The sequence below is a fragment of the Rattus norvegicus genome, chromosome 7 (assembly GCF_036323735.1).
Source record: "Rattus norvegicus strain BN/NHsdMcwi chromosome 7, GRCr8, whole genome shotgun sequence".
In the NCBI taxonomy this organism is placed as follows: domain Eukaryota; kingdom Metazoa; phylum Chordata; class Mammalia; order Rodentia; family Muridae; genus Rattus; species Rattus norvegicus.
The window spans coordinates 125,129,238-125,157,207 of NC_086025.1; the positions used below are offsets into that span (position 1 = coordinate 125,129,238).

Below are 27,970 nucleotides of genomic sequence, written 5' to 3' on the forward strand. Positions count from 1 at the left end.
CCTTAGGAGTCATCTGCCTTCTTCTGCTAGTGACATAGGGCTAGTCTGGGGCTCACTGACAGGGAGGGTTGGCTAATTGTCTGGCAAGCACCCCAGTGTAGAGACCTGACACATGCAGCGCCTCAAAGATAGCGCTGGTTTCTGCCTTCCACCCTCCCAACGGTGAGCGCTCCTTGCAGTAAACAAGTCCTTATTTGGCTTTGTCTGCCTGGCCCCGCTAGCTTCCGCTTAGTGACAGCCTATCTACATGACCCACATGGCTTGGTAGGACTGGCCAGCGCTAGCTATTTAAGTGTGGTGTAGGGCATTCCCCGGGAAGAGAGACAGTAAGAAGAGAGAGAGTCAGAGGAGAGAGAGTCAGAAGAGAGAGAGTCAGAAGGGAGAGAGTCAGAAGAGAGAGAGTCAGAAGAGAGAGAGTCAGAAGAGAGAGAGTCAGAAGAGAGAGAGTCAGAAGAGAGAGAGTCAGAAGGGAGAGAGTCAGAAGGGAGAGAGTCAGAAGAGAGAAAGGGAGAGAGTCAGAAGAGAGAGAGTCAGAGGAGAAAGAGTCAGAGGAGAGAGAGTCAGAAGGGAGAGAGTCAGAAGAGAGAGAGTCAGAAGAGAGAGAGTCAGAAGAGAGAAAGGGAGAGAGTCAGAAGAGAGAGAGTCAGAAGGGAGAGAGTCAGAAGAGAGAAAGGGAGAGAGTCAGAAGAGAGAGAGTCAGAAGAGAGAGAGTCAGAAGGAGAGAGAGTCAGAAGAGATAGAGGTCAGAAGATTGTATCAAGGTTCCTGAGTAAAACTGCTTGAAGAAGATCTCCTGTGGTCGTGTCTTCCTTGCTGGTTGAGGTTGGGCGCGGCACCCCAGCACTTAGCCCCACCAGGGACCCACCTGTATTTGCCTCCCCTGTGCTGTTACAGGCACACATCAACATATTTGAGTTTTTCTTTTTAAAAAAAATTGTTTCTGTGGATTGAATTCTCATTTTTATATTGGCACAGCAAGCTTTTTATCAACTGAGCTTCCTAGCCTGATTATTAAAGATACAATTATACTGTTGCTTTATTTTTATTTTCTTTTGTTTTTCTGTTTGGTTTTGTTTTGTGTTTGCTTTGTTTTGTTTGTCTTCGTTTTTCTTTGACAAGCTTTTTCTGTGTAGCCCTGGCTGCCCTGGAACTCATGATGTAGATCAGGCGGGTCTTGAACTCAGAGATCTGCCTGCCTCTGCCTCTAGAGTGCATAGGTATGCACCACTATGTCCAGTGTTTTCTTTACACTACCTCATAACTCTGATATCAGCCTGATAGCTTTAGCATTTTATGTTTTAGTTCCAACCCTGGGTAACTGAACTCAGGGTGTGTGACAGGAGAGTGCTACAGCCCTACCCCTCCAAGTTATGCCTTATCTGAGAAGCCTGGCGGTTTGTATATGTCATTAAATTATTATGTCCAATAATTATTTGGAGGCTCAACTTTACCAACCGTGATTTACCAACCACACAGTGAGTACTACCAGGAGTGTCTCTCTGTCTCTCTGTCTCTGTCTCTGTCTCTGTCTCTGTCTCTCTCTCTCTCTCTCTCTCTCTCTCTCTCTCTCTCTCTCTCTCTCAGTGTATGTGTAAATGTGGTGTTTCTTAGTCCCTTGAATCTTTTACTGAACCTGGAAAGAGCAAGCAATCCTCCTGTCTCCCTGTCTCCATGCTTCCCTGAACCTGCGTTCCACCAAGCATTGAGTTAATAGGTAAGCATCAGTAGCCCTTCCTGGCTTTTTTCTCTTCTTTTCTTTTCTTTTCTCTTCTTTTCTTTTCTTTTCTTTTCTTTTATTTTATTTTATTTTATTTTCTCTTCTTTCTTATCTTTTCTTTTCTTTTCTTTGTTTCCTCGTCTTTTTTTTTTCTGAATGCTTAGCAAACACAGAGTCATGCTCCCATCCCCGTCAGACTTTAGATTAAGGATTTCCTCTGTGATATTTGTCAGATTACAGCTTCAAATATCATTAGGGTTTGTTTTGTACTCTGGCTCTCTGGCTCCATGTTGACTTCCTTCCTCTTCTGTTCTGTCTGGGGTCTCTCTCTTTACTTTATTAACTCCACCAGCTCATTCCCCTGGGCTTATCTATGTTGTCTTCATTTAATGACACTTGAAAATTTTTTCACTTGCATCTCTTATCTTGTAACTATGTTTTGTGAAACAGTTTATCTTTTTCTTAAAATTTTCTCTTGAGTTTTCTCAAGTCTGTTGTTTCTTCCTCTGGAGATTTTGCAGTTGGTGATATTCATTCACTGTATGTATCTAAACTGAGCTACTCTCTTAATATTGTTTTTTATTGACATTCTTGTACACTTATGAGAAATTTAGCAGGTTTCAGATAAAAGCCCTAAAAAATTACAAGTCTACCTATGCAGAGAATATGAAGAAAATAATGTTGGGGACTCTGAATTCTTGCTGGGTATTTCTGAAGGGACTCCAGGCAGAAGTGCAGGGTTTCTGTTACCATTTCACTGAGGCCATAGTAACAAGAGAAACACACAGCACAAGGAATGTGTGCTGCCCACTCTACCCTAGACAGGGAACAGGAATAGTAAATACAAGGTCCCTGTCCCTAAGAGTCTTCCTGTACAATCTTGTAGGAAAATAAAAACTACACAAGTAAATAAATAGATAGCCAACATTTTGTCGTCTTAAAATTTCATGAAGAGAAAACAAGAGCTGACACAGAGGGCTTCTCTGACTGTGTCATTTGCTATGACGCTTGAGCAGTCATGTTGGTGAGACCTTATGGGTGTAGCTTCTCACATTACTAGGAGGGACCATCCCAAAACAAACTCCCTGTCCTCTGGTCCTTACAATCTTTCCTTCCCTTCCTCATGAGCTAAACAAGGACAACAATAGATATGTCTAAGTGGACAGGAGAAACACTCGAAGGCCTCAGCCCTATAAAAGAATTTAAAGTAATTAAGGAAGACTCTGAGAAAAATAGGCTTCCCCAGGGATGAGCACACCAATTAGTTATCCAAAACCAGATAGACAGCCCTGAAAATATATATACATTATATGCACTGAACAGGCTACACTTAGGGAAAGATAATGGAGTTATATAATGACCTCAAAAATAAAGGAAAATTATTTTAAAAGATTGGATTTTTAAAGTACCATAAATATCCAATTGGGAAGAAGCAGATAACGCACTTTAAAAGAGAGATGGCAGCTAAGGTTATCACAGGAATCAGAATGAAGGGCCTTGTGGCCGAAAATATAAGCAAACTGATGAATGGATTGAGAAGCTGAGCGACACGGGGAGGAGTCTGACCATGCATAATAAACCCCAGACATTCCCACGGCTGCGTGATAACATTAGAGGGCTTTATTTCACTATTAAGCTTTTATTCTTTCATCCAGTTTCTTGGGCAGTCTCACTGCATAGCTAAGACTAGCCCCCAAACCTCTCATTCTCCTGTCTCAGACACTCAGACTGTTGGGATTATGGCCATGTCTCAAAACATGCGGCTCTAGCAAGTTCTGCTTGGAAGGAAGGACTTAAATGGGAGGAGACAGAGAGTTAGAGAACACAGAGAAGTGGAATCATCCTAGCTCTGAGGCCTAGCACTTCCCAGCTACCTGTTACCCTCTTCTGACCATCACTCCCCAGGGGCAGTGGCACAGACAGCCTACCTCAGCATCTACTGCCAATTTCAAGTCTGTGGTCCAAAGGAACCTCCGTGGTGACTTGTCTTTTCCTGAGTAACCTGTCTCTATAGCACACATCTTTGCATATTATATTAAAAAATGCTACTCAACAGAGGAGTCGTTCCTAGGACAAGAACCACTTAACCTAGAGCAAATAATAAGGTTTTAAAGAGAAGTAGTAACTCAGGAAATAATGAAGCATTCTGCTCAAATTAAAGGGCCTGTTAGGCAGCTTCATGCAGTACAGAACCTGTCTCTCTCATCAATGACCATGGAAGAGGTCGGCAACCAGCTAGAACGGAGCCTAGACGCAGAGCCAATTTCAGATAGCAAATTGCCAAATAGCAGATCTTTCAGGAAGTGGAGTGATTTTTGTCACCTGAAGACCAAGCAACAGCTTCTCACCTGAAGACAGAATGTCAGCCAAATGCTCAGCTCTGGCAGAAGGTCCTGCCATTCCTTCTTGGTTCATGCTTTGTCCCTTTCCCGTGTGCTGAGACATTCGTTCTGCCCATTCCTCCTGTCACCGCCAAAGCCTCAGAGGCATGGTGAGAGGAAAGTTGCATTTCTGACTCTAATCCCTTGAGAAACCTTCAGCAGGAATTCAGTCCAGAGACTTGAACTCTATATACTTTGTGCCTACGTAGACCAATGAGGTTTAGGGCTTTTATCTATCGCCTGCCAGTTTCTCACAAATGTATGAGAACTTCACTAAGTACAGCGTCGTGTTAAAAAGGAGCATGTATGTGCGCGCTGGATAGTTTTCTGTCAACTCGGTATGAACTAGAGTTATTTTAGAGGCGGGACCTCAATTAAGAAAATGTCTCCAGAGGGGATGAGGGACTGTGGGAGTGGGCAATGGGAGTTGGGGGGCAATGACTGGAATGTAAATAAATAAAACAATATAATAAAAATGTCTGGGGTTGGGGATTTAGCTCAGTGGTAGAGCGCTTGCCTAGGAAGGGCAAGGCCCTGGGTTCGGTCCCCAGCTCCGAAAAAAAAGAACCAAAAAAAAAAAAAAAAAAGAAAAATGTCTCCATAATTAGTGGGGGAGGGCCCAGCATACTGTAGGTTTTTGTGGGGAACGGGTGTGGCAGCAATCCCAAGATGGCGCCCGGGACTGCTGCCAAGTCTTATGACTAGCACCTGACTTACTCATACACCCAAAAGTAAGCCACGCCCATCGTGAGAGCTGCGCAGGCGCACCATGACACACGATCAGGCGTGGACCTATGAACTGAGACTACGTAACTGGACTGATGGGGCGTGGTTACGGGTTATTTATTAGGGAGTGTGCTTGGGGCTAAGAGATTGCTGCTTGCATGCAGAAAGAAAGGTTCCTGAATAAACTGCTTTGAGAAGAATGTCGTGGTGTCACTCCTTTCTGGGACGGAGACAGAGATGGAGACGACAGGTTTTACCATCCCTAGGCTGGCAGTACTGGGATCTGTAAGGAAGCAGACAAAGGAAGACACGAAGAACAAACCAGTTAGAGCACTAATGGCTTCTGCATCCGCTCCCACTTCCGTGTTCTCTACCTGTTGGGATTCCTGTCCGGACTTCCTACAATGGTGAATAGCAATACGGAAGTGTAAGCCAGATAAACCCTTTCCACCTCAGCCTGCTTTTGGTCGTGATGTTTCCTCACAGCAATAGAAACACTAACTAGAGCAATGTATCTCCCAATAACTCATTTCATATATACGTACAGTAAAATGTAATTCTTAACTGTAATAATGTATCTGTACAATTCTTCACTAAGTCCATTTTTTTTTTTTTTGTTACTATGACAAGATATCAGAGACTGGGTATTTTATAAGACACCCCCTCCCTTTTTAAAATGTGTTTATTGGAGGCTGAATTGCTTCAGTTCAGGCAGGTTAATTTGCCAAGAGTTCCTGGTATATAGCACCACGAGGAAAGAACCTGTATGCAAGAGGCTATAGGCTTGGTCTCCTTTAAAGAAACCTAATCCAGTCATGAGCAAGAGAAATCACAATGTCAATGAGGCAGACACTAATCCTGTCTCTGCACTATAGGAACGGAGGCTGAGACAGCAGGCAAGGACTCTGCTTCAGGAGGAGGTGGGAGAGGATGATGAAGTAAACCGGGGATAGCAATTAGGGCTCACATCCTAAAACTCAGGGAAAGGTTGCAAAGGTCTAGAAAGGTCTAGCTGCTCTCAAATCTGCATAGGCCTCTCTTCAACAAATATTATTATCTTAGCTTTTGGTCCTTTCCACACTGAGCATGATTGCCCAAGGAACGAACTCTCAGATGAAGATGCCTGAGAGGAGTATTTCCCGGAGAAAGTGCCTTCCGTGAGTCTATGGTTTTTTTTTTTTTTTTTTTTTTTTTTTTTTTTTTTTTTTTGGCCCTTGTGAGAACCATTTAAAGACCCCTACCTATTGTATCTGAACTTTCCCTCAAGTACAGATCACATTTCCCTGTTTCATTAGAATCTTTTGTGTTCGTTTGTTTTAGGTTGGTGAGGAGGTGGTACAGAGAAATTAAATCCAGTTATTTAAAATATACCCTGGGTATGGTGATGCCCCATTCTGTGTTCTGTTCTGTGTTTGCTGCCAATGAATGCTAATAGCAGACGGATAACTTTTTCACCCCTGTACACCCACACTTGGCGCTTCCTTTCCCAAGGCAGCTGAAATCAGCTGAACACTGATATTAGTTACTTAAGTCTCTTCTAACTAGTACAATACCACAATAAATGATAATTTTCTCCTTTGAAGCAACAAAATGTTTTGAAACGTTCACGATTTATTCTCACAAGGCTCCGCAACATCAACAGTCTAAGTTGTAATGCCCAGCCACGGTTAAGGAGGGAGCAGGGCTGTCCTCTCTAAAACCCTGAGATGCTGCCCTTCCTTGTTTCCTCCTCCAGCAGTGGCTGCCCCCCGCCCCGGCAGATGGCTGTACGCTGCAGTCTTCATGGCCAGTGCCTCCAACATCTCCTGCTGCGTCTTCACGCCACCATCTGTTCAACGCCATTCAATCCTCTCTGCCTCCTTCTTACCGGAATCCATGTGACTGCATTTCGGACACTCCGGCCGGATAATCCATGGTAATCTTCCATCTCAAGAGCCTTAAATTAATCACACCTGTGTAGACTGTGTATTAGAAGGCAGCAGTCACGGCTTCCGGGGATTCAGAGGCCTCTGATCTTCAGCCTGCTGTAATCTCCTGGCCACACTTGATCTTCCTGGATGTAGTTCATCTGTTTGAACTCGAGGACAGATTCATTCTTTCTCTCTCTCTCTCTCTCTCTCTCTCTCTCTCTCTCTCTCTCTGTCTCTCTCTCTGTCTCTCTCTCTCCCTCTCTTTCTCTCTCTCTTTCCCTCTCTGTCTCTGTCTCTGTCTCTCTCTCTCTGTCTCTCTCTCTCTGTCTCTCTCTCTCTCTCTCTCTTTCTCTCTCTCTCTCTGTTGGATGTCTATTCTGGGCTTTTCTGTCATCCTATGGAATTCTATTGATGGTGCCTTTTGATGCTGTCACTGTTGATATTGGTTGAGGTCCAGTCATACTCTTTGCAACACCTCAGGCTCTGTCTTGAAGACTGAAAGCTTCAATGGAACCCTCACTCTCACCATTGTCTGTGAGTAGATGTCTCCTCAATCCCTGCCTGCTATTGCCTGTTCTCCCATTCCCAGGACTCCTTTCTTTCTTCTACAGTATGTATGCTTTTGGTCTATAAGCAAGGTGCTCCAACAACAGATGTCCTTTTTCACAGGAAGATGAATCTCCATATTTTTAAGAGTTATGAGGGCAAATATGAAAGGAGCAGATGTTGGCTTTAGTCAAAATTTTAAAGAATTCACAATAATGTGAAATATCTATAGGATATCTTTCTGACAAGAAGGAATAAAATTCTCAAGCAAAACATAAATAGTAAGCATTTGTGAAATATTTAATATTTAAATTATCTTAGAGCCAAGAAGAAAAACAGGATACTTGCCTACTGTGCACTTTTGGTCTCTAGTACTACATAACAAACAACAGCAGAGACCCAAACTAGTCCATACCAAAAGCCCAAACCAGACATTATAAACTATTTGAACAAATAATAATGAACATTAAAACACACATCTCTGCCTCCTGCTTACGGCTCCAGATGTGAGCCCTCAGCTGCTGTTCCAGCCCTGGCCTCCTGCTACCTCTGCCCCCCCCCCCCCATCGTGGACTGTAACCCTTGGAAACCATAACCCCTAAACAAAGTTTCTTTTATGTGTATAAAAAGACATGTTAAACTCGACAGAAATATTAAAGCAGTAGTTAGGAGCTAGAGTAATGTCACAGAGCATAAGAGCACTTGTTGCTCATCCAGAGGACAGACCCTGGTTCAGTTCTCAGCACTTAGATCAGGCAGCCTGCAACTACCTGTAGCTATAGGTCCACGGGCTACAGACACCTTTCTCTGGCTGCCACAGGGAGCTCTACCCATGGGTGCACATACTCACACAGAGATGTAAACACACACACACACACACACACACACACACACATGCACACACACATATACACACGCACGCACACACACACATATACTCGCACTCACACACACATGCAGGCATGCATTCACAAAAGCGTATGTGCATGCACACATGCATGTACATACACATAATTAAAAATAACAAAAAATACTTCATTCATTTAGGGAAATATTTTTTCAAAAGAAAACTAAAGTTCCAGTGGTGCATTCTATTTCAAGAGGACAGAATAAAAGACATTAAAGCAAAACTAAGCAAAAGAAAGTAAATACTTGATGAAATTGAACATCAGTAACATAGAAACAAAGTATATATTGCAGAAAGATAGCAAGTTCAAATTCATATATGGAATGATAAACATTTCTAAACACCGTGGGAAATGAGGGGAAACTGACTGAAGATCATCAAGATTCCAGTGGAAACTGGATTATGAATTTGAACCACGTGGGAAGCAACACTAGATATGTGGGTAAATGACCCTCATAAAGATATTGAAACGGCATTCCTAACACCCAGCCTTAAGAATGACTATTGTATAACACATCCCTCAAAGGCACAGGAAACTGAAGTTCACAATGATTTCTTTATCATCCATGCTCCACCCTGTGGGTCCTAACCCCTTTGGGGATGTCACATATCACATATCCTGCATATCAAATATTTACATTACAACTCGTAACAGCAGCAAAATTATAGTTATGAAGTAGCAATGAAAAAATTTTATGGTTGAGGTAGTCACCACTACATGAAAAACTGTATTAAACTGTGGCAGCATTAGGAAGGTTGAGAACCACTGCTCTAGAGGCAACAGAATCTGTGGCTTGAATGTGCTCCCCAAGCTCACAGCATTGGAATCCCAGTCTCTAGTGCACACAGGGTCATTAAAGACCATTAAAGGCAATCATGTGTGGGGACAGCCCCAGGAGTAGATTGATACTATCCTGTAGGACCAGGTTAGTCATTGCTGGGGTGATATGATGCTTGCTTAAATTTGATTGTCAGCTCCATAAGGTTTAGAATTGCTATGGAAACAAATCTCAAGGCCCATCTGGGAGCTTATCTAGACTTGGTTAATTGGGATAGGAAGACCGTTCTAAATATAGGTGATGACATTCTATGGACTGTGTCTGAACAAATAAGCAGAAAATAACCAGAGTCCTTTACCTTTGCACTATGGTACAATGTGACCAGGTACCTTAAGACTTACCTGCCCTATGACTTCCTCACCATTGTCGATCGCACCCCCAAACTGCAAACCAAAATAAGCTTTCATCCTTTAGATGCTCTTGTCAGGTATTGTATGAATTATTGGTAGAACATGATCAACTATGCAAGTAGACTCTGTCGAAGGTCAGTTGGTCCAACATTCTCCTTCCTGCTGGTTTTGTGCTGTCCATCTTGCTATGATGGTGACACATACAGCTTTCCCTGGACACAAGGTTTGGGCTTTACAGCACCCATAACTGCTCTTTATAAACCACTCACTTGGAGGTACTCTGCTAGCAGCACAATGTTGAACAGGGACAAATGGCCTAATGTTTAGCTCTAGTCTACCACAGGTGGCAGAAGTATCCACTATTTTGAAGAGCTACTCTGAAAACAGGATGTGCAATGGCTAAATGGCAGTTAAATTGAGAGAGAGAGAGAGTATATTAATTGTAGCTGAGAGTAGGTGTTGGTTAATAGCGTCTGACCCCCAACTCTTGGGGAACAAAAGAGAATAAAGCCATAACTTGACACTTAGTTACCCATATGCCCTTCCCCATGAGATCTATGAGGTAAAAGACATTTGAGGACATACAGGCTTCGACTAGAGAGTAACAGGTCTTTGGTTGCATTACTCATTGATTTCTATTATAAATATGAGACAATAGTAAAAAAATAATAGATTATTATTAATAATAAAAATACTCTAGCAATAAAAGCAAGTGGCATTTCTGAAAGTTTGCCTTTTGTGGAAATATGGATCACTGCAGAAACAAAAGGAATTCTGCCCTTACACTTAATCTCTGGAAAACTGTGGCCCTGGGTAAAAAGCACATTGATCGAAATTCCAATATTCAGTATTAGAAAACCATTTGACAGTGTTGTCTCCCAGCATAACATACTCACAGAGAGTGTGCATGTGCGGATGTGTTTGTTCCTGGGTGTGGGCTGTGTGCTTCCCGCTGCATGAAGCTCCTTGTCTGAGTTCCCAATTGCCTCTGGAAAGCTAGGTCAGTGGGCTGATGAGATTTGAGATGCTGCCGACTGGGAGACGCTGCAGGCTGTGTTTAGCAGAATTCTTCAAAGCAGCGGGCTGAACGTCTATTGCCATCCTGATGTGTTGAGTGCAGCCTTGAATTTTGATGGGGGGGGGACACCTTTCTCCACTCTCCTCTTCTTTGTCACACCAGGCTACGCTGAGAATTACTCCCTTGGGAAGCTTCAGAGTGAGGAAATGGTGGGTGGAACGGAGGAGAGAGGAGCAGAGTACACTCTGGGGAAAGCCGAACGCTGTTGTGGTTTCCTTAACTCTCACTGAGTCCCTGAGGTTCAATAAATGGTCGGAGGAGATGGGAATGTTTGAAGGATGAGGGACAGTGTATTATTTTAAAAAGAAAAAGGAAAGGAAAGGCTTGGAGTGGGGTTTAGTGGAGCCAAGAGCCGTTAAGCAAGGACATCTCCAGGGAGTGGAAGGCAGAACTCTGTGACTGCTTAGGAACTCGGATCTGTCCATGGAGAAAGCAGAACTGCCCTTCGCTACTTGGCAAGATGTCTGGCTATCCACCTTGTTGCAGGGTGAGGCCATCCAGATTGGGTTCCAACAACACCTGCCTTGCACCAGTGAGGAAAATAGCCTAGAAAGGGAACTCGTTCATTTGGCTATTCATAGACTTTCTTCATGTCTCAATCTGAGACTCACTAGCTGTGATCCCAACCTTGCGAAGCACGCCCCACGCTTAGATACCGGTTGCGTCCTGATTAATCTCTAACGTGAGTGGACGGATGCTTTCAGGTGCTTCATAAATATGGGGAAATGAATATACCAGTGTAATTGTTTTGAAAACCATCAATAAGAAGATGATTCAGGGAGGAGGACGGGAGGGAGCTGGACAGGACCTATACCAGATAAATTTATGGGGTAGAAAAAAAATTCATGATTGTTTAGTATTATGATCTGGGCTTTATTTGTATCTAGATGCTCATGGGTGTGAGTATCTCGTCCCGTTGCCCATTGATTAGGATTACACTTGAGCTCAGAATTGTAGCAGCACAGATCCCAGAGTATGGGAAATTGGTTTGAAAAAAAAAAAAAAGCGAACTGCAGTACAGCAGGTGTTGCCAGTGTTTCTGTGTAAATAGAAACATAGGTATGCCACCAACAGATGCCCAGATTTCGCTCTCTGAGGAGAGCCATTACAAAACCTGGGGAAAGTATCTTATTTGGAAATGGATAAGCTGGATGAGACAGAAATAATCGGAATGTGATTAATCATTCTTTGTGTGTATGCACACACATGTTTATTAGGAAATATACAGCCAGCACTGTATGCTTGGAAAGAAATAACCTCCATGAAAGCCAGTTTATTTTATCTCACGCATAACCATTTATCTACAATACTAATACTTGTTCAGGGAAGAATGAGGGACTATGAAAAGGGCATGGTGGAACTTTGAGCATTCTGTTCACTGACTGTTTCAATGCTCATGTAACCGTGAATATTCAGTGTGTTTTTCTCTCTTTTTCATTCTAAACTTTCTCTCCTACCAGAGGAGAGTGTTTGGAAGGCAGCACAAAGCCAAGGTAGTTTAGATACTAATGAGAGATACTGATATTGAAGACACATTCCCTGCTACACTGTGTGCTAATTTTGTCCTGCCCGGGCTCCGGTTCCAAGTTCTGCATCTCATTGCTTCTGAGTTCTGTTACAGCTCACACAGAGTATGGACAGCACAGGACAAGCACACCATAATCCAGGAATTCGGTGCAGTTCAGTGGGAAAACTGGAGTGTGTACTAGGGACCAGGATACAAAAATAACAGGCAGGTTATATCAGGGGTGAGGGGTGGAGGGGGAACAAATCAGGAGATGCTGACACTTTGTAGCAATTGCAAGAAGGTCCCTGCCACACAGACCGTATCAGATGTTCCTTGTAAATTACCCCCTCCCTCTTTCCTCTTCAGTAAAGCCTGAGTCTTCCAGTGCTGTGAGGAGAATATGGCAAGATGGCTCTGAGAGCATTAAAAGTCTGAGCACTGACAGTCTGCACTTAGCTTTAGATAGCATCAGGCTTCTCTTTGGTCCAGGGGGCTAGGCTCTCAACAACCCATGCACATAAATTCTCTCATATTCAGCATGCGTTAAGACGCCTAAGTTACCGAGGTGGAGATAAATTAGGCTGTATGGAGGAAGTGGGTATCTGCTTTCCTCATTAGGTCCCGAGAGAACGCATCTTCTACTCCAATTTTATTTACAGTCTCCTTGGTCTTTCACTAAGGGGTCCCCCGGGTATAGCTTTCCGGTTCCACCCGGATAGACAGCAGAGATGACACGCAAGCACCAAGGCATTTTGTCCTCTTAAAATTTAGGCTTGGAATTACCTAGCTGTCTTGTTTTATCTATTTTCCCGGAACTTGAGAGTGTAAGACACTGGTTATCACAGTCAGTATGGTGCCATTGCCTCAAGCACGTGTCACCCATGGAAATACCCATGGCAAATGCCTGTTCGCTTCATTCTGAACGTTTATTTTTTTCTTTTACAGCAATTTCCCCATTTTAAATAAAAGGACCCTATATAGGCAAAATTCAGCTAAATGGAATAAAAGGTTTCCGCAATTTTTGCTGTAAGGAAATCTTTCATGACATATGTGGCCAATGGTAGGCAACTGCAAAGGAACATAATCTCCATTCCTGATTTCTCTGTGATATCTCTCCACTTAATTGTGCATCCTGATGTTTTCTTATTTACCTCAGCTGGTGTCTCTGGTTAAATCTCCAGGAGCAGAGAGTCTCTTTTGGAAAGTTCTAGGGATCTGGCTTTGTCAGATCCTCCCTCCCTCTTGGAACCTTTAATGGCAGATCCTCGAGGTAGTTTCCCTCCTCAAAGGCCCCCTGACCCAGAAGCAGAAGGGTTTCAAACCGCGGGCTACAAGGACTCTTCGCTGGTGGGCTCAGAAGCTAAGAGAGTCAGTTCACAGAAACCCTAGAGTTGAGAATGACATCTCCTCTGTCCAATCAAAGTTGCAAGTTTCCCTCCGGTCCCCGCCTCCCTCTCCCCGCGGCCCCAATAACTGCACTCTGAGGCCCCGGCTTCTGCTGTCAAGTAGCTAGGGTGGGCTCCGCCTAGGCGAGGAGTGGCGCTGGTGGGAGATGCGCTCCCAGCTGTTTGCGGCGGGAGCGGGAAAGCTGTAGGGCCCAGGCAGCGAGGCGGCGACAGGAGTGGAGAACAGGTAGGAGGCAGGCTCGCCCTTCTGCAGAGCGCAGGGAAGGCATGCTTCCCAGAGGCCACCCAGCCCCTACCCCGCCCTGGTTACCCCGGCTCCCAGGGTCGCTGTAGCTGTCACCGGGACACCTATGACACCAATCAGAAGATGGCATGGAGGGGGTGGTGGTGGTCTGGATGCAGGAGCCGGGGTGATGCACCGGGAAGGGTTGCTGAGAGGGGCCCCAAGGGGCAATGCGTCTGGGCAACTTTCCTCATAGACGCTGCGGCTGTCTGCGGGGACAGGCCTGGGGTTTGCCCTGTGGATGAGGCTGGGATCTGGGGGCACAGACGTGCCAAGCTGCAGGAGCCGCAGGTCCTGTGTGCTCCTCAACTGCTCGGCACGCCGGGCGCCGCCTGCTCCCCTCCCCCGCACCTGCCAGGTACCCTCCAGCGCAGCGCTGGCTGAGGGTGCTTGCCATGGGGAAAGCAGGGATTTGCGTGCGCTTCCCCTAGCTAAAAACCAGCTCCCTTAGGGCTTGGTGGCTGGGGAGAATCTCGGCAGGCATTTTCTGATGAATCTAGTCTGAGGAAAAGCCAGGGTACCTCCTCCACAAGGTGCTGCGGACTGGGCAGGGCAGAAAGGCAGCTTCCCGCTGGCCTCGCTGTTTCCTACTGGGAACTACCGCTTCATCTAGTCAAGTGACTGTGTCAGGATGGGCTCCAAAGCATCCTCCCTGGGTGACCGCATTTGGGCACTGGGTGTTGGCCCAGTGCCGGTTCCTACTGGAATCGGATTGCTGCTGGTAGCAATAGGGAAAAGAATTGCAGGGAAATCAGACACCCTGCTGGGAAAATTCCTGAAAAAAGCAAGAAGTGAGAGGTGGTGAGAGATGTAGCCCTTTCTGGCTGTCCTTTTTCCCCCATGCCAAATCCAGCATCGGCATCTGTATGTGTGCCTGTGTGTGCACATCTCCAAGGTGGAGGAACTATATATAGCTTCTGCGCAGCCAGCCGGTTTCTTTGCTGCTGAGCAGACTGCCTTGGCCTTCCCAAGCAATCTGCAAACACTGGGTGGGAGGGGTGAAATAGAATCAAATTCTTCATTAGGGGCAAAGCCAGGGCTGAAAAACTCAGAGTAACAACACCCCCCCACACACACACACACACTTGGAATAACGTTTCTGTAGCGTGCAGAAAGGGATGTATTCCAAGATTATTTTGAATGCATTCCTGGGTCTTATCCCGCGTTTTTTCGGATTCACGGTGCATATCGACCATTGCAGCTTGAAGTATAACAGGCATCAGGCTAATAGATGTCGTATCTACGATATTTTATTAAGTCATTGGTGCACAATATTGTGCACACGCTTGCGTATCTTGGTTATTTGGAAATAAATGTATCTGTGTGGTAACTTGTAGCTAGCTACTCTCTGGGGTCTGGAAAGGGTCTGCCCACTCTTCAGGATGCAGGACTGTGGAAGTGGTATGGCCATCTAAGACAGTTTTGATGCAATTCCTTGGCCATACGTCTCTTGTGACTTATACAAATTTGTGCTAACGCGATAGTTCAGATTTATTTGTATTGCATGGACTTTCTTTTTATAAATACCTGTATATTTATTTTTTTTGCCAACGTCCGTTGTCATAAATTGCAAAAATTGAGATTCAGAAGGAACAAATGGTGGACTTAAAAATCTGTCACAACTCTCAACTCTACTATTACTAAAGCCTACTGTGTACTGCTCTTCAACTCTCATACTCAGCAGTTTTCCATAATCATTAGTCCCTGTAATAAATTTAAATGGTGTTGGTATCAGCAATAATATGTGTTTTTTTTTACATGTTTCACAATTAATTTCTGAACTCCTAGATCATCTAAATTATCAGAGGGACCGGTGTTGAATTTGTCAGCTGGACTGCCTGATTATCTGATTTGGGGAGGGTTCCATTCTCTTAGAGTTTTAGTCTCATGGTAATCCCAGGAAAGAAGAACTGAGTTACCGCCTAGGTTTGTCAGGAAGCCTTTCTTAAAAATCTGAGCATGTGGGAGTGGGAACACAGTAGGCTATGAATAAGCAGGGATACCACTGATTATAACACAGGATCCACATTTATTAATTACGTGCCGTTTTTAGAGCCACAGTTTGGATCTCCTTGGAAGACAATACATGTGGAAACCTCATCCACCACACTTAGTCTTAAGCTGGTTAACCTTATGCATGCACCTGCTTTATTATCTAGCTGGACCAAGAAATGCTTTTCGGAAAAGACAGTTTTACTAATTCTTCCAACTTGAGAAAATCAGAATCACCTAGAAAGAGGGAACCCCAGTTGAAAAATCACCACCCTGCACTCTGTCCTGTTTACCGGGTATTTTCTGACTTTCTAATTGATGCCCACTGCGGGCAGCACCATCCCCACTCAGCGGCACCCAGGCTATAAAAGGAAAGTAGCTGAGCTAGGCAGAGAAAGGAAGGCAGTGGTCTTTGCTTTGGTCAGTATGTTATCCCAGTACCAACCACCCACCCCCAACAAACAAACAAAAAATAACAACAAAACAAACAAAAACAACCAGTCAAACAAACCAGGGCATGATGACCTATGCTGTTTATAATTACCACACTGAAAGTTCCAAGAAGGCTCAAAGACAAATGCTGAAAACCTATCATGGTGGCAAATCCTTCACATCAGTGTTGCCAAGGATTTGAGACTCATGTATTTGTCATTAGAAAGCAGAATGGAGGGCTACTTTTGGAAACACCGTCTCCATTATCCTGCCCATGATGACTCATGGCTAATGTGAGGGTGTTTCCGTATCCTTGCCCCAAAATGACTCAGTTGTCTAACACAGGTGGTTTATACCTCATGTTCTTTCTTGGGCTCCACACAGCCAACCAGAGAGTTAGGTACAAGATAGATTAGATTTCTACAAGTAGGAGACAAATATGGTGTCACCACGGGTGTTTGGGACACTCTCCAAGTTTGTTGTCTCCTTCCTCAGATCTCTCCCATCTCTAGTCCCCACCATAACAGTCACAGTGAATTGGCTGCATTTTCCGTGGTACATGTATTAGACACCCCCTCCACCCCATCAACATGTTCTCTTCTCTGCCGTAAACAACCCCTCTACTTCCTACGTACTTGTCTATTCCCTTGATGTCTTCAGTCAAGTGCTACCATTTCTACACACAAAATGAATCACATCCCAGATTCTATGCTCTCTGAGTCAATGGGAAGCTCCCTGCTTGACCGGAGCAGTGTTTGCTCTCTGCTTATTCCCAGAGTGTCTGTTGGTCTTCCCCTCTGCTAGCCATTCTCCATGTTTTTCCTCCTCTTCCCCCAGATTTCAGTTGTAGATGCCACAGTCATCTGTTGTCAGGTTTCCTTACTTTGCTAAGCTTCCTTTCTCGCTCTCCTTCCTACTTTGGCTCTCTTTCCCAAGCTCTCAAATGACAAGTTTTCCTCTGCAGTTCCATTTCTATTAAGTTTCTGATAGCCATGGATCACTGTCCTGGTTAAGGCTGTTGGGGACAGGGGGGCTTTATTATGCAGACAAATGAAGATGTAGATCATACCCTTGGGGTCTACAACAACACTGCAGAAGCCTTCCTGGTTTATCCTGAGACCATGTGACTCATTCCAGACAGGACGTGGGCCACCATAATTATTTATTCATCGATAACAGTATTATTTGTAATTATAATATAAGTATAGAACATCACTGTTTGCCTATCCCCATTGATTGGCATCAGCCCTAATCTGGCCTTTAGTAATGGATGCCATAACTTTCCATATGATTTTGTTTGTGATTAATACGTTGTAAGTCTTCCTTTCATCTAGAAGTATCCACCATCTTTTCAGTAGTTTATCCATTCTTACTCTAAATTCTAATGTGTGTTTACTGTTATTCACCATAGCAAATTCCCCTGTTGCTGTTTATCCAGTTTGGTGCAGTGGGCAATCAAACCGTGTCTGCCAACACAGAAACTTTAGTACACGATGCCACAGACTGCTTGAGTGTGATGTATGTTTGATTCTTGCTATTGTGTCTCCCTTACTTCGAAACTTTGTGTTGGTAGCAAGGCATATTTGGGTTCAACTTCTAAGAAGGACTGAGTTGTGTAACACCGGCCATGTAACTGAAGGATGACCCAATGCTCACTATGGCCGAATGAAAGCCTATTGTGTAAAATTATATTCAAAAGTATATAAATACGTAGTTATGTTCTTAAACTTAAGGTAAAATTGGAAACCAATTTAAAAGAAAATACAGAATCATGAACTTTCTTTCCTTCTTCCTTTCTTCCTTCCTTCCTTCCTTTCTTTCTTTCTTTCTTTCTTTCTTCCTTTCTTCCTTTCTTCCTTTCATCTTTCTTTTGACAGATTATTTGGTTAGACTGGCATTCACTATAGCTCATGTGCTTACCATGTAGAGAAGGCTGACCTTGAACTCACAGAGATCTGTCTGCCTGTCTCTCCAGTGTTAGGATTCAAGGCATATGACACCAGGCTGTTTTTCTTATGACTGTTGATATATATAGACATTTTCTTTTTTATTTTCATTTTTTTTATTAACTTGAGTATTTCTTATTTACATTTCGAATGTTATTCCCTTTCCCGGTTTCCGGGCCAACATCCCCCTAACCCCTCCCCCCTTCTCTATGGGTGTTCCCCTCCCCATCCTCCCCCCATTACCGCCCTTCCCTCAACAATCACGTTCACTGGGGGTTCAGTCTTAGCACAACCAAGGGCTTCCCCTTCCACTGGTGCTCTTACTAGGCTATTCATTGCCACCTATGAGGTCAGAGTCCAGGGTCAGTCCATGTATAGTGTTTGGGTAGTGGCTTAGTCCCTGGAAGCTCTGGTTGCTTGGCATTGTTGTTCATATCGGGTCTTGAGCCCCTTCAAGCTCTTCCAGTCCTTTCTCTGATTCCTTCAACGGGAGTCCCGTTTTCACTTCAGTGGTTTGCTGCTGGCATTCGCCTCTGTATTTGCTGTATTCTGGCTGTGTCTTTCAGGACATTTTCAATCTCTACCCTTGACTCTTAAGTACAGGGACAGTGAATATTGACTTTTGAGCTCCACTCTACCTTCCTGTCAGACACTGGGTATTTATCCACTTCACAGATCATTCTTATTAAGGACATATGCATGGCTTTCTAAGTGTATACTTGTCATTGCTGTGCTTCTAGATTTCCTAAGTTAAGGAATTAAGCATGAATATACATGTTTTGCATTTATGGTTATTTCTAAAAATTAAGAGTTGCTAGTGAAAACACGTATTTGTAACCTCTTAGTGGACACTGACAAACAGCTTCCCAACAGTCAGATGTATATTCTGCCTACGGCTATCCCAATTTGGCAACGCATTGGAGTCACGGACACTTAGTATTACGGTTATTAACAGTGACAATTTCATAGTCAAAGTTATGTATAGAGTTCTTCTGAATTATTTACTGTGCTCTGGGGTGAGTTTTATCTGTGTTAATCAATTTATAAAGCTGGATTGACTCAAGGCACTCGTATGTTCCTCATAAAACAGGACATTTGCAAAATTCTTCGTTCCCCAGATTTCTGCTTTTGGATTTATGGGGAGGGTAGGAGAGGGGAACATAAGCAGTGGAGTTTGAAATGCATCTCACTTCATGCCCAGGCTGACTTTGAACTCACCAATAGTCTTAGGTTGGCCCTGAACTTGTGGAGATCCTGTTATGTTAGGATCTCGAGCTGGGATTGAAGATAGGAGCTGCTGTGCCTGGCTGTGTCTTTCTAAAAACATGATTTGTCATCCAGGCATTTATAAGCTTATAGTCCTTTATTGATTGATTCACATTGCTACTTTGTAGCGTGTAAACGCTCAGAGAACTACTTTCTCCCATCTAATAGAACTGAAAAGGTCAGGAATGAACAACACTGGCTTCCTTCATCCACTAAAGCAAGATTGAACCTGTGTGTATCTTATGCCTATCCTCATGTGAAGTGGTTCCTGGGGACACATATAATATCAGTCTGTTACCTTCCCATTATTCTTCCTGTGGTTCTTCCGGTAAGTAGATGGCTCCTTAATTCTTTCTGAGCCTCCATTGTCCATTCCAAAAATATCACAGGGCAAAACTTACAAGAGAAGATATTAATGACCAGGTTACTCAGTCAGAGCGGGGCACATTGTTTGCACAATTATCTGAATGACTCAAGCACTAAATCTGTTTCTGCTAGGATTATCCAGATGGTTCCTAATTCAGTGGATAATTGCTCAGCCCTGTGCTTGATGGTGTAGACCTGACCGAGTGTGTCACACCTTTTCCATACTGTTTTGTTGCTTTTATTCCCCAAATGCTCCTGATTGGTCATTCTAGGCTCCTTATGTCAGTTTACCTGGTCCTTAACCTGTTCTCTTAGGCATATCAAGGACTATGCATAGTTTGATAGCAAACAGGTAACCATGGTATAACTGGTGTAAGTTAATCTTTTTAACACTTCGTTCAATATGTGGTGGTTTGAATGAAAATGTGTTTATAGATGAAGTCAGAGAAATAAGTGAGCTGCCCAAATTCAGATGTTACACAAGAAGGGACTAATAGTCCTCAGACCCAGTGTGCATATGGCTTATGTCAGAGAAGGTCCAATGCCCGTAAGGTAAAGGACACTCGAAAGTTCTGAGCAGTGCAATATTCCTTCATTTCATCAATAAATTTTATCAGTAATTATATCTACTTTCTATAGTTTTTTTTTCAGGAGAAACTAAGTTTTCATCCTAAACATGTTAGACTTTTGCATTCATTTAACCACATGCTTAAAATGCACATACAGAAATACACACATGCACACACACATGCACTCACTCACACACACATACACACACACACACACGCATACACATGCACTCACACACACAATTCTGCACCTGTAAATTGTTTCAGAGTGTATTTATTTCTATTTTTGGTGAAAAGTACAATAATCTTTTTCTTACCTTTTTAATTTGATTTATTGAAATAAAATTTGGGAGACATTCCTAGGCAGGTACACTCAATACTCAGCTTGTTAGTTTTGCTTGTGATGAAATTCTATACATCTTAAAGATTTATAGGAGTCATATCAAAAAACAAATTTTGGGGGGAAGTGAGAACTAAAAATAGTGAAAAAGAAATTCATTTATCAAATGATGGCGATTAGAGCAGAAATAAATCATGTCTCGAAAGTAAATGTGTCAGGACATAAGAATTATTTTCTACCAAGTTTGCAAATGTATCATCCGTATGATCTCCATTGAGCACTTAACAATAACCCCTTATTGGATATCATGGTGAAAATCATGATCTTAAATGTGTTACACATGGCACCCCAGCACCTTACAGATCCAGTAGGGTGGGCTTCGAACGTGAACCACACTACTGCGTAAGTCAGCAGATGAGAGGTGATCAAGAGCACCTACAAACATGATCATATACATCCGGATGCTACACCTTTGCTGTGTGTATGTTTGATGCGTGTGTGCATGCATGGACACGCCACAACATGCATGTGGACAACCTCAAGCGTCTTCACCTTTTCTGTCTGTTTGAGACAAGGTCTCTGTATCGCTTGGTGCACACCAGTGTGAGCGATGCTCTGGTTTTTAATCCTCCTGTTTGTTCCCTGCCCAATCCTTTCTGTGAATTGTGGTTCGCACAATCTATGGCTGTGACACAAATGCATTGCGCTGGCTCAAGGAATTAAATCATTGTAAATTTGCAAATGTTTTATTCATCGAGAGCTAATAAACAAAAAGGTCTTCCAGTGTGGTGATTTAGACGATGATGTTTCCCAAACATGAATTAGATCTTTACAATGTACCGTTTAAATATTTATTATTACGATTTTGACTCAAACATCAGAATTTTATGCCTTTCTGACCTAATTTTCCTTCCTACTACCACAAAAACATGAGCAGTAATTCTCTCCTAAGGCTTGTAATCTGACCACATTAAATTGTCATGGTAACTGAAATGCAGATCTGTATCTGCAGCTGTCGGGGTGCCTGCTAAGATCTTATAAACAGTGCAATATTTCAGCCTGAACGCTGAGTTGTTTAGTATAACAGATTTTTATCTCGGAAAATGCCAGTGTACAATGTTTTTACATGTCAGATGCAATACATTTTAATTGAAAATATTTTTAAATGACTAATGGGTTGATTCAATTTTGGAATTCGCATGCCATTTTAGGGTTATTATAACTCTGATTACTAGGAAACTACCTGGTTTCTCATTATTTTAAATATTTGGGCTTATATGTAGTTTGAATGGTGAGGAACAGGATACCTGCTTCTAGCAAAACATGTTTAATCTTCTTTGATTGAAAATAGAATTTTCCTCATGCAATATATCCTGAGTCTATTTTCCCTTCCTTTGACTTCTCTCGGTTCATGCCCCACCACCCTCCCCACCTAGATCACTCCCGTTATGTCTCAGATTAGAAAGCAAACACACACATGTGTTATAGTTGTTTATAATGCAATTATATATATAATAAAATAAAATTTAAAAAAATAAAACTTTTAGAAAGACCAGACCCAACATTATGTGACAAAGAAGCTCCCATGATGTCTTTGAGTTCTTTTTTATTACTTTTGGGCATGCACCCTCCCCTGAAGACTTTTTTGTTTTCCCAGTGTAACTTGCTTGAAGGAAACTAAAGTTTCATTTGTAAATTACTATAAATTGGAGATAGCATCTGGGTTATAGATGGGGGCATGTGTCCACTTCTCCTTTCGGCTTTAGGACCCCATCTGAGTAAACCTTTGTTGACCTGTGCATGCTACTCCTGTGATAATGTGTATGTGTGTTGGTCATACGCATGTCATATATGTTTCAGTCTTACGATGTTTAGAAGTTAGGTGTCCTCTGTCCCATCTGGGTCTTAGAATCTTTTGCCCACTCTTCCATAGAGTTCCCTAAGCCCTATGGGGAGTGTTTTATGGAGACACTAATCCTCTTATGGACTGTGTTTCTCTGTCTCTCTGTCTGTCTCTGTCTCTGTCTCTCTGTCTCTCTGTCTCTCTGTCTCTCTCTCTCTGTCTCTCTCTCTCTCTCTCTCTCTCTCTCTCTCTCTCTCTCTCTCTCTCCATATTTTCTTGTTGTGATTCTCTGTATTGTTCCCATCTGTTACAGGAAGAGGTTCTCTGACGATGGCTTAGCAAGACACTGATCTATGAGCACAGAGGAATACACCATTGGGAGTCATTTTATTTTATTGCTGCATTCCTTTGGTAGATCAGTAATATTTGGTTTGCCCCTAGGTCCTTGGACTATCTAATCTCAGGTTCTTGGTTACCTAGGTAGGATTGAGTAAGGGTTCTTCTCTTGGAGTATGTCTTAAATCAAAACAGATATTTGTTGGTTATTCTCACAAACTTTGTGCCCCCATTATGGTTATGTATCTTGCAGGCAGGACACCATTGTAAATCAAAGGTTTATAGCTGGGTTGATGTTTAAATTTCTCTAATAGCATGTAGAGTACCTTCCTGTACAAAAGATGCTAAAAATGTAGGGGTGAAGAAGGTTCTTCTATAGACACCAGCTCGAATTCTCCATGGTCAATGAGTTATGTATGTGTTGTCTTTAAATGGGGCTTTGCAGTCAGGTTATGGGAAGTCATCTTTAACTTTTGCAATAGCCTGGGTTGTTTGTGGGTTCCCATAGGACCACTTTGGCCAGCAACTATGGATTCTATACATTCCATTCCCTATGCTAAAGCTTCAATTGGTGAAGAGAGTTGTCTGCTTGGAACTCTATCTCACCATGTTTGGGAAATTTGTTGTTTTGATAACACGCTTTGGTTAGAATGTGGTGTTGAAGTCACCCTCTTTCAGTGTGCCAGGGTCAATATGAGATCTAACCTGTAGTAGCGTTTCTTTTGTGAACATTGGTGCCCTTGTGTCCGGTGAGTAGATGTTAAGAATTGTTGCACCTTGGCGGATTTTATCTTTAACGAGTATGTAATGTTGTTCCCCATCTCTTGCTTGAAGCCTAATTGTCAGATATGAAAATTGCTACACCAGCTCGATTATTGGTCCATTTGTTTGGAATGTATTTTTCCCTGATGTAATGTCTTGATGTTAAGGCGCTTTTCTTGGATACAGCAGAAGGATGGGTCCTGTTTTTGCACCCGTTCTGTTAGTCTGTGTCTTTTTATTGGAGAAATGAGACAATTGATGCCGAGAGTTATCAATGAGCAATATTTGTTGATTCCTGTAAGTTGATTCTTCAGGTATGATTTTTTTGAAAATTGAATATTTTACATATTTACATATCAAATGGTATCCCCTTTCCCCAGTCCCTCCCCTCTCCTATCCCCTTCCCCCTGATTCTATGAGGATGCTCCCACTCTCACCCACCACTCCCACTCCCCACCCTGCCATTCCCCTACACTGGGGAAACAAGCCTGTGTAGGATGAAGAGCTTCTCCTCCTATTGATGCCAGACAATGTCATCCTGGGTTACATATGCGGCTGGAGCCATGGGTTCCTCCATGTGTACTCTTTGGTTGGTGGTTTAGTCCCTGAGAGCTTTGGGGGAGGAGTGTCTGGTTCTTCTTATGGGGCTGCAAACTGCTTTGCTGTTCTGAGATCATTTGTTACTTGTTTGTTGTTTTTGTTTTGTTTTGTTTTCTCCCCTGTGGTTGGGTGAGGTTAACCTCTCCAGGTAGAAGTTTTCTCTCTAATGCCTTCAGTATTGTACGATTTATAGATAGAGGCTGCCTAAAATTAGTTTTATCTTTCTGTCTCCATCCATTGTAATTGAAAGGTTTGCTGGATATAGTGATCTGGGCTGACCACTGTGGTACCTCAGAGTTTGTAGAACGTCTTTCCAGGCCATTCTGAATTTTAGAGTCTTCATTGACAATTCAGGTGCTCTTCAAATACATCAGCCGTTATATGTTACTTGATGTTTTCCCCTTAAGCTTTTAATATTATTTCTTTATTCTGTACACTTAGTAACTTTGTATTTTTTTATTTTTTTCATCTTTAATAACTTGGATATTTCTTATTTACATTTCAAATGTTATTCCCTTTCCCCGTTTCTGGGCCAACATTTCCCTCCCCTCCTCTATGGGTGTTCCCCTCCCCATCTTCCCCCCATTACCGCCCTCCCCTCAACAATCATGTTCACTGGGGGGTTCAGTCTTAGCACGACCAAGGGCTTCTCCTTCCACTGGTGCTCTTACTAGGCTATTCATTGCTGCCTATGAGGTTGGAGCCCAGGGTCAGTCCATGTATTATTGTCTTTGGGTAGTGGCTTAGTCCCTGGAAGCTCTGGTTGGTTGGCATTGTTGTTCATATGGGGTCTCAAGCCCCTTCAAGCTCTTTCAGTCCTTTCTCTGATTCCTTCAACGGGGGTCCCGTTCTCAGTTCAGTGGTTTGCTGCTGGCATTCGCCTATGTATTTGCTGTATTTTGGCTGTGTCTCTCAGGAGAGATCTACATCCAGTTCCTGTCAGCCTGCACTTCTTTGCTTCATCCATCTTATCTAGTTTGGTGGCTGTATATATATGGGCCACATGTGGGGCAGGCTCTGAATGGATGTTCCTTCTGCCTCTGTTCTAAACTTTGCCTCCCTATTCCCTGCCAAGGGTATTCTTGTTCCCCTTTTAAAGAAGGAGTGAAGCATTCACATTTTGGTCATCCTTCTTGAGTTTCATGTGCTCTGTGCATCTAGGGTAATTCGAGCATTTGTGCTAATACCCACTTACCAAAGAATGCATACCATGTGTGTTTTTCTGTGATTGGGTTACAGAAAATGTGGTACATCTGCACAATGGAATATTACTCAACTATCAAAAACAATGACTTTATGAAATTCATGGGCAAATGAATGGAACTGGAAAATACCATCCTGAGTGAGGTAACTTTGTATTTTTATTATTATGTATTGAGGGAAATTTTTCCTCTTCTCTAGCCTATTTGGTATTCTATTCTGTTTTGTTTGTTTTTTCTTGTTTTGTAATGTTTTGTTTGTACCTTACAGGCATATCCTACTTTAGGTTATGGACATTTTCTTCTATGATTTTTTTGAAAATACTTTCTGTGCCTTCGACCTGGTTTACTTCTCTTTTCTGTATTCCCATTCATAGATTTGATCTTTTCATAGTGTCCCAGATTTCCTGCATGTGTTATATCTGGCAGTTTTAAAATTTAACATTTTCTTTGACTGATGTATCAATTTTTTCTGCTGTACCTTCAACTCCTGAGATTCTTGCTTCCACTTCTTGTATTCTGTTGGGGCGCCTTGCCTCTGAGGTTCCCCTTTGGATTCTTAAAGTTTTCATTTCCAGGTTTCCTTCCTAATTTTTTAATTGAGTCTATTTCCACTTTCATGTCTTGAAATGTTTTATTAATTTTTTCCTTTGTGTTCTCATATATTTCTTTAATTGATTTATTCATTTCCTCTTTAAGATCGCTATCATATTAATAAAAGGTATTTTAAAGCCCTTATCCTGAGCTTCAACTGTGTTGCAATTATAGAGGGCAACTGTGGTTAAGGTTCCTGGGTTCTGGTGTGGACATATCGTCCTGGCTTTTATTTACTGTGTTTTCACACTGGTGTCTAGGCCTCTGGGTTTGGTAAGTTTGTTATAGATGCTAGTATCTGGTCTTATCTTTGTTGTGCATTTTGTTTCTTGGTTTTTGTTGCTTGTTCGTTTCCGTGTGGATTCTAGCAATTGAACTCAAATCCTCATGGTGTCTATCTACTGATGTGTCTCTTGATTTCTAAGACAGTGAAATGGTTTTGAAGATTCTGACATTTGTAGGAACAGACTCAGAGAACATGTACTTTTTGGTAACAATTTTTTTTTGTGTGTTTGTTAAAAGTTTCATTGAACCAAGTTCTAATTTGTCGTGACAGATCCCTTTTTATTATACATGTACCATACTGAAATATAAGACTATTTATTATACATGTACCACATATGTATATATATATATATGTATGTATATCATATTGCTGAAGGTATGACTTGTTCTGATTTTGTGTTATCACTTGGTTCTACTATACAAATTCATTATTGTACACATCTTTTCTAATATATAGGCTCACCATAGCTTCAATTGTCAATGTGTCAAACTTGGAAAGGGGAATTCAACTGAGGAGTTGCTTCAGCTGTGTCGGCCTATGGGCCATTTTCTTAATTTCTGATTGACGTAAGAGGGTCCAGCCTACGGTGAGCTGTGCCACCCTTGGGCAATTGGTCAAGATAAGGAAGGTATCTGAGCAAGGCGGAGGAGGCATTTTTTCTTTGTGGTCCCTTCTTTGAGTTTCTGCCTTGGTTTCCCTTCATAATCGACTGTAGGTCAATTAAACCTTTTCCTTTCCTTCCAATGTTGTTTATGCATATTTTGAGACAGCAACAGAAACCTACTTAGAACAGGATTGCTTGAGTCTGTTATGTCAAAAGCAGGCATGTTTGCATCTTTCTACAATGTCAGAGTTTATACTGAATAATAATATAGTTTAGTCTTTCAATTATGACTGTGTAATATTTTTCAATTTAATCTTACATCTTTAAAAATTGCATTATTTATTTATGTTTTATTCATGCACATATGTGTATCATGTCATGTGTGTACACATACATATCTCTCAGGAGCCTGTGTGTGTGTGTGTGTGTGTGTGTGTGTGTGTGTGTGTGTGTGTGTTTGCGCACGCATGCGCACACGTGTGAGCGAGCCATGGCTTGTATGTGGTGGTTATAGAACTATTCGCAGGAGTTGGTTATCTCATTAAATCATGTAGGTTCCAAGGATTGAATACAGGTTGTCAGTCTTGATGGTAAGCACCTTTACACACTGAGCGATGCCACCAGCTCAAGTCTTAAAATTTCTCTTAATGATGTTTTAAGTTATTTTTGTGTGAAGACATTGTATGCCTTCTGTTAGATTTATTGTTATCTATTTGCTTTCTTCTACTGTAAGTATTAGGTTTTGGTTTTTAACTCAGGTGTTAATGGACAGAAACAGAATTGATTTTCTAATGCCAATTGATAAAAAATTATAAAGCTGACTTACTCAATTCCAATAATTAAAAATTTTCGATTTAATTACAGCCTCTGATAATAAATTTCTTTCTCTTTGACATTTTTTACAACTTCTTACCAAAATGCATTTTTTGAACTATCCAGGATTTCCCGTGCAGTGCTCAGTCCAACTTGTCATTATCACTTGACTCCTTGCCTTGTTTCTAATCTGAAGAAAATTTCAACATACATTTTTTTTTGTAAATAATATACCATCTTATAGAAATTCTCATTTCTTTTACTCAATAGTTTTAAATTTTATTAGGATTGTTTTTAAATTTTATTAAGATTGTCATGTCTTTTTTTAGTTTACTCTGATAAGTTAATTTTCAAATGTTAAAATAGAAATTC

General features: G+C 42.2%; 1 protein-coding gene across 9 annotated transcripts in view; it reads left to right on the forward strand.

Moving 5' to 3' along the window:
- The first annotated feature begins 13,400 nt into the window (after positions 1-13,400).
- Positions 13,401-27,970, forward strand: part of Cntn1 (contactin 1) — a 297,760-nt gene continuing 283,190 nt past the window's right edge. For 5 of the 9 annotated variants that reach the window (XM_063262902.1, XM_039078298.1, XM_063262901.1 and 2 more), the window contains exon 1: positions 13,435-13,593. The gene's annotated coding sequence lies outside the window, so the exon portion shown is untranslated. Of the gene's footprint in view, positions 13,594-25,341; positions 25,450-27,970 lie in introns of all 9 variants that reach the window. The other 4 variants (XM_063262899.1, XM_063262904.1, XM_017594616.3 and 1 more) reach the window with 3 other exon arrangements.